This window comes from Otolemur garnettii, unplaced genomic scaffold (assembly GCF_000181295.1).
Source record: "Otolemur garnettii isolate 467f Iridium unplaced genomic scaffold, OtoGar3 scaffold00110, whole genome shotgun sequence".
In the NCBI taxonomy this organism is placed as follows: Eukaryota; Metazoa; Chordata; class Mammalia; order Primates; family Galagidae; genus Otolemur; species Otolemur garnettii.
Window position 1 is genome coordinate 974,601 of NW_003852505.1, and position 7,909 is coordinate 982,509.

At 37.2% G+C, this 7,909-nt stretch overlaps 1 pseudogene across 1 annotated transcript; it reads left to right on the forward strand.

Annotated features, from left to right (window-relative positions):
• The first annotated feature begins 4,829 nt into the window (after nucleotides 1-4,829).
• Nucleotides 4,830-6,207, forward strand: LOC100964706 (annotated as a pseudogene). The gene has a single exon (XR_154295.2). The product of XR_154295.2 is annotated as a heterogeneous nuclear ribonucleoprotein A3 pseudogene (transcript).
• Nucleotides 6,208-7,909: the final 1,702 nt, after the last annotated feature.

The following is a 7,909-nucleotide window of genomic DNA, read 5'->3' on the forward strand; positions in this document are numbered from 1 at the left end:
TTTTATTTCTAAAAATTGTGTTGGTGCCAGGTGTGGTGGTTCACAACTGTAATCCTAGCATTCTTGGAGGCTGAGGCAGTCTAATTGCTGGAGCCCAAGAATTTGAGGTTGATGTGAGCTATGACACAACAGCACTCTACTGGGACAAGAAAGTGAGACTTTGTCTCAAAAAAAAAATTGTATTTGTTATTCAGGGTTTTTCCTAAATGAAGTACTGTATTTGTTACTTCAAGGTATACAAAAAAAATGTATTTGTTATTCAGGGTTTTTCCTAAATGAAGTACTGATTTTCATGTATGAAATGAAGTACTATTTTTTTCAAGTTCTTCAAAGTATGACATTGGTGCTTTGATGGGGATTGCATTAAATCTGTGGCTTGCTTTGGGTAGTATGGACATTTTAACAATGTTGATTCTTTCCAGCCAGGAGCATGATAAGTTCTTCCATTTGTTAACATCTTCTGCTATTTTTCTTCAGGGTTTAAAAGTTCTTTTTATAGAGATCCTTTACTTCCATTGTTAGATATATTACCAGGTATTTAATCTTCTTTGGAGCTGCAGTAAAAGGGATGAACATTTTTAAAGGATCATTCTGAATATTTAGGTAAAGAATAGACTGTAAACCAGAGAAGAAGTTATTGACATACGCCATCAAGAAATCATGATGGTCTAGACAAGAGTGGTGGCAATATTAAAGGTGGTTGAGACTGATTATATTTGATATGTATGAAGGCAAAATTTATAGGATTCTGTATATGTATGTCAATATATGGTAACACAAAATGTTAATGTTAATAGTACATATCTATGAATTTTGGAGTTATAAATGATATTTAGTTTCTTTTTTATGCCTTATATACTAGTTGATGATTTTTCATCAGTAAAATACAAGTCATTTTATTTGAGAGTAGGGTGGAGTAGGGTGCACTGATGAGAGACTGAGCCCTAGAGCCCATCTGACAAAAATTCAGTGCCAAAGATTCATAGCTATTGGGTAGCTGAGGTATGTGCTGCCAGAATGACAACTGGGGGTTCTCTGCTAAGAACTGATGAACACTGGACACTAAGACAGCTCAATCCAAGGAAAACCAAGTTCCTGAGACCATGCATATGGGATGTGGCAGACCACTGGGCAAGAAGTCAGCAATGATCATAGAAAGGAATCCTGCAAAGAAGGCAAAATATTCCAGGAGCCTGGCAACAAGCAACAAACAACAAACAGAAGTTAAAGCCTGCAACATGAGTGATATCCAGCAATAGGCAAGATTTCCTAACAAAACTGTGTTCATCAATTTCTTTTTTATTCATAACTGTGTATATTACTAAATTTATTGGGTACAATGTGCTGATTTTATATACAATGTAGAATGTTTACATCAAACTGGTTAACATATCATTCACCTCACTTATTTAGTTGTTATAAAGGAATGTAACAGTAAGCAGAGCTCAAGCAGGCAAGTGCTGGTAGAAACATAAAGACTCAATTTTTACCAAAACCATGGGAAATATGATAATCCTCTGTCTGTAGCCAAGCCACAAATTCTGTGGATGAGCAATGGTTCCCGCATAGGAGAAAATACAGTTTCTTTGGTTGAAAATCACAACCTACCCTACCAGTTTCATGAGTCTATAAACTTTTTTTTATTAAATCATAGCTGTGTACATTAATACTGTCGTGGGGTATGGTGTGCTGTTTTTATATACAATTTGAAATATTTTCATCAAACTGGATAGCATAGCCTTCATGGCATTTTCTTAGTTATTGTATAGAGACATTTATAGTCTACATTTAGAAAGATTCACATGTACCCTTATAAGATGAACCATAGGTGTAATCCCACAGCGGTGTGGGGATGCTGCTCTTGGGCCTCCCCTCACTGTCTCTGCAGGCAAAGGGGGAAGGGTGGACTGGAAATTCAAAATAGCAGTGAAAATGTTTGTTCAGTTTTTCTGCCAGGCAAGAGAGTGTTCAGAATCTCAGCTGGGTCCCTGTAGGGGAGTAGACCCCACTTCCTGTAGTTCTCACACATGGGGTAAGATAATAGGTTCTTAGTTCACCACTCGCCTGTAGAAAACTTACAGGAGCAGAGGAAGAGAAAACAAGGAGAAAAACACAACTGTCTTGGGGGAAGGGATAGACACTTTTCTTTTGGGATGTATTATGTACTTGTAGATTACTTTCTTAGAGTCACAACTTGCCTCAGCAGAAGTGTCCTGCAGATATCACTCTTCTCTCTTGGCTGAGCTCCCAGTCTTCAACTTTGTTGGGTAATTTCTAGACATTATCTTTCCCTCTGGACAGGAGCTTCTGTCGGAGGCTGGCGTCTGTCAGCCATCTTGCACCCCCCTTCTTTAAACTCTTAAAGACACAGAGAGGACTCCCTCATGTGAATGCTTATTGAAGCACACACATGTTTCCAAGAGAGATAAAGAATGGCATTTAGTCCACATATTCATGTACAGAACACCATTTCCTCAATAGGACATAACAATAACATGCAAACTCAAATGTACACTATTTATGAGATTATATTTTGAAATCTTGATTTTAAGTTCTTTGATAATAAGAACTTTAACTTATTCATCTTTATATCCTTGGTATGTCCACTGTCCAATTCATGGTAGGTTTTATATAATTGTTTGTTTAAAAAAAAGATAAACTAATATATAAACCTGATGTCACTGGATATTGGTCACATCATGAGGACACTGTGTGTATATTATACACTTGTGTGTAAGTTTTACATTCATCTCCATAACATTGCCTACTAAAACTTGCTTAAGTTCTAACTGGAAATATAATAACCTGTAAAATGACAGCTAATTCAATCAAATTGTTTTCTATGTTCCTCCTATGTGTATAATTTTGCATATGTTGATACCAATCAGCTTGGAGCAACCCTGTACCCAGCAGTTTGTCAAGGCTGACATGAATCATCAGTGTCCTGCTAGAGACATATGGCTGGTTTTTCCTTCCATCAGAATAGTGTAGCATTTCCTACCTGAAATAATTGACTATAAACTATTAGGTAGGGATAAAATCTGCAGGTGGCAGAGACAGGCAAGAAAGTAGTTCTTAGAGACAGAGAAACTGGGGGCCAATCAGAGGAAGGGACTACAGGAAAAATGCAGAATACCTATCAGTCATATGGCAACATCCAGTACCTCCCATAAGCTGTCCTCTGGACTGATGATGTCACTTCTAGCTTTAACATTACATAAGGTCCATGAGGAAGTGACTCAGGGCCTGGAGACTGAAGGATGCCAGCCAAAAGTTTTTGAATGAAGAAACAAAGGAGCATCTAAATTTAATCAAAACTATAGACAATGTGTCTCCCCACAAAGTAGAAATGACCTTAGTGAATAAAAACAGAGAGAAAGAGTCTGAACATGTTGAAAATTGAAATTGTATTATACTTGAAAAGAAATTTCTATGGGGAATCAAGTTCTATCTATCAAAATTTAGTGACACATCCGCTATACATGAAAAATAGCTCTTTGACCAAAAGGTGTAATGAATTAAAGAGAAGAGTCTTCCCTAAAGCATATGGAGAAGGTTCTGCCATGTGATTAGTATGAATATATTATGTACAAAATTAGGCACTTCCTTGGCAATATTTAGTTAACACCTTCAGAACTGGGGTTACCATACCATTCACAAGAGTAATATTTTCTTTAATCCTATTAAATGTCTTCTCAGATGACTCTAAATTATCCTCTGTGAAATTTTTCCATCAATCTTCAGTCTAAAAAGAATTTTAATCAAAACCATGTATTTGAATTTTCCTTTTCTCCCTCAGACAACAAATTATAGTCAACTACAATAACAACAATCTACATTTTGATTAATAATAATCAAAATTATTATTACAGATATAATTCGCAGACAATGTATCATGGGCCATACATGATGCTGAACATTTTACATACATTATTGTATTTAATATTTACAATGACCCTATGAATTAGTTGTCATAATAATCATTTTAAAGGTAAGCAAATGAAGCACAGGAAGGTTAAATAGCCTGCACAATGTAGTCATAGCTCATGATCAAGTGATCTAGGACATAAACCCCAGCCTCACTGACTGCAAAGTCTAAAGCTCTTATCCATTATGTTATACTGTTAATTAATACATTGGTGTTGGACTATTATTCTTTCCATAAGAGTTTATCAAATACTAAATGCTAGGAATTGTACTACATGTGAAAATAAAGTAGGGAGAAAGATAGAGCCTGTGCCTTCACCAGCAGAGAAGATAATGAACTATGCAATAACAGTGTGATAACTGCTATGATGGTGAATGAGGGGACCTGCAGATCACAGAATAAACACATTTTAAATGTAAGCTCAACACAAAAACTCACCTCTTGGTTGGATAAACCTGCCTCAATTTTGTATATGCAGCAGTTTCTGTAGAGACTGACAGTGAATTAAACTGTTCACACATGCACAAGTAGATTTCCTGAAGCTATAATTTTCATTAGATAATGAACATTTACCTGCCCCTTAGGATAACACTGGACATTATCAGCCTGCTAGACAGTTTCTGCAACATACAATTAATGAAATGGAGCCTTTGGTAACTATTCCCTTTCTTAGAAAAGCCTAGTAACTTCATATAACAATAGTGAAATATGTATATGAGCCTGAATGCATTTATTCTCTAAATTAAATTATCAAATTAAAATTCATAAATGTTAACAAAAGACAAGGGTAACATCAATAGGTGATTTTCTTTGGTGATATCAGAAGAATTGAATAATAATACTTTCTTTCTAATTTTATTTAGAGGCTTGAAATGCCCATATCCAGGAGTCCGGTCTCAAAATGGAGGTAAAACCGTCACCTGATCGCCCCCAGCCCAACTCCAGCCGTTGCCGCCACTGCCGGGGGGAGGAGGCCCATGATCCAAAGGAACCAGAGCAGTTGAGAAAACTGTTTATTGGTGGTCTGAGCTTTGAAACTACAGATGATAGTTTAAGAGAACATTTTGAGAAATGGGGCACACTCACAGATTGTGTGGTAATGAGAGATCCCCAAACAAATCGTTCCAGGGGCTTTGGTTTTGTGACTTACTCTTGTGTGGAAGAGGTGGATGCAGCAATGTGTGCTCAACCACACAAGGTTGATGGGCGTGTTGTGGAACCAAACAGAGCTGTTTCTAGAGAGGATTCTGTAATCCCTGGTGCCCATCTCACAGTGAAGAAAATTTTTGTTAGTGGTATTAAAGAAGATAAAGAAGAATATAATTTGAGAGACTACTTTGAAAAGTATGGCAAGATTGAAACCATAGAAGTTATGGAAGACAGAGTGGAAAAAAGAGAGGATTTGCTTTTGTAACTTTTGATGATCATGACACTGTTGATAAAATTGTTGTTCAGAAATACCACACTATTAATGGGCATAATTGTGAAGTGAAAAGGCCCTTTCTAAACAAGATATGCAGTCTGCTGGATCACAAAGAGGTCATGGAGGTGGATCTGGCAACTTTATGGGTCGGGGAGGAAACTTTGGAGGTGGTGGAGGTAATTTTGGCTGAAACTTTGGTGGAAGAGGAGGATATGGTGGTGGAGGTGGTGGCAGCAGAGGTAGTTATGGAGGAGGCGATGGTGGATACAATGGATTTGGAGGTGACAGTGGGAACTATGGCGGTGGTCCTGGTTACAGTAGTAGAAGGGGCTATGGTGGTGGTGGACCAGGATATGGAAACCAAGGTGGCAGATATGGTGGTGGAGGAGGATATGATGGTTACAATGAAGGAGGAAATTTTGTAGGTAACTATGGTGGTGGTGGGAACTATAATGATTTGGGAAATTATAGTGGACAACAGCAATCAAATTATGGACCCATGAAAGGGGGCAGTTTTGGTGGAAGAAGCTCGAGCAGTCCATATGGTGGTGGTTATGGATCTGGTGGTGGAAGTGGTGGATATGGTAGAAGAAGGTTCTAAAAACAACAGAAAAGGGCTACAGTTCTTAGCAGGAGAGAGAGCAAGGAGTTGTCAGGAAAGCTGCAGGTTACTTTGAGACGGTCATCCCAAATGCATTAGAAGAACTGTAAAAATCTGCCACAGAAGGAATGATGATCCATAGTCAGAAAAGTTACTGCAGCTTAAACAGGAAACCCTTCTTGTTCAGGACTGTCATAGCCACAGTTTGCAAAAAGTGCAGCTATTGATTAATGCAATGTAGTGTCAATTAGATGTACATTCTGAGGCCTTTTATCTGTTGTAGCTTTGCCTTTTTCTTTTTCTTTTAATTACATCAGGTATATTGCTCTATAAATTGTGGTAGTGGTACCAGGAATAAAAAATTAAGGAATTTTTAACTTTTCAAAAAAAAAAAAGAAAAAGAAAAAGAAATTCCCATATCCATTGGTATATATGCAGCAATTTTCCTACCTGGCCCATGAACGTTGAGGGGTAAGGCAGAATCTTAAAATCATAATAAATATTATAATGACTACAATTCTTGAATACATATGTATGTGTCAGTCATTGTGCAATGTGCTTTATAAGCAATATTCCATTTGATCCTCATAGGAACAGTCATTGTATTTTGCAGACAAGAAAAGTGAAACTTGGAAAGAGAATTATCTTACCTAGGAATGTGGATCTGAACCCAGAATCTTAAACCAATACAGACATGAACAAGCACAGGTAAATTATTTAGCAAAGACCTGCATTTAGTAATTTGTTAACAATCACACAAAAAGGAGTTGGCTTTTATACATGAGATTAGACACATCATTGAAAACCAGCTTTAGGACCAAGACACTCATCCTTGCTGATTTTCCACTATCTGGGGGCTGTCACTGTGATCCAAGCCCTCCATCATCAATTAAAGATTGGCAATCTTATTTAAATAAACCATAAATTGGTCTCAATGAGAGAATAAAAAAAAAAGCAAGAGGAATGTGCTGGGAAAAATTGGAACACCACTTCTTGCCCACCAGATCTTCCTTATAGAATAAGGTTCTTTACCCTAAGGGTCTTATGGATGGTTTGTAAGGAATCAAATGAAACTTTTTGTATTTATAACAATCTTCCTTTTGTGGGAGTGGGGGAGAAAGTAAATACATAGCTTTAATCAGATTCAAAAATGTGTCTGTGACATAAAGAGGAAAGCATCGTTTCTTTAAATGAGTGTTTACATGTTTTCCAGAAATCTGGAAAATTTGCATCATATATACAGCATTCCTCTACTAGCTTCTTTTTCTCTATCTCGACCACGACTCTGGCCTAAGTCCTAAGGCTCTCCCTCATCCTACAAGCCTCAGAAACTCTCTTTCCTGACTCTTGGCCTGCCTTCTTCCCATCCCAAATTTGCCGATAACGCCTAGGGACAAGCTGCGTCTGTGGCGATCAAAGGGACAGAGAAAAATGACTGAATTCACAATTCTCCAGCCCCACGTGGCATGCCAGCTGCAGTCTGTGCAGACCTATTACAGCAAAGCTGTGTTATCTGGCTTTTTCCCAACAGGAACGAACTGGAAACCAGCATTTCTAAAATGCCCCAATACAAATCTCCAATCTAGTAACTGAAATTGATGCCATTGAAATTCAGCTACAGTGACACAACACTTTAAAAGAAGCCTGATCAAAATGCAAAGCTAAAAGTTGTCTCAGATGACTTGAGCTAAGCATCATAAACCCAGCAGGCAAAAAAAAAAAAAAAAAAAAACCTCTACACAGATTGAAACTAAACAAAAACCAAACCAGAGGACAGAAAAATATATTTTAAAATACTAAATGAGAGTAGGAAATGGAGGTAGTTATTAAACTTAAAAAGTATTTCTTAGTCTTTGAAATGATTATGACCAGATAGACATTTGGAAATTATGATTACAAATATATAAATGTGCAGGCACATGCAATAAGAATGGGAAAGTACATGTGAGAATACAAT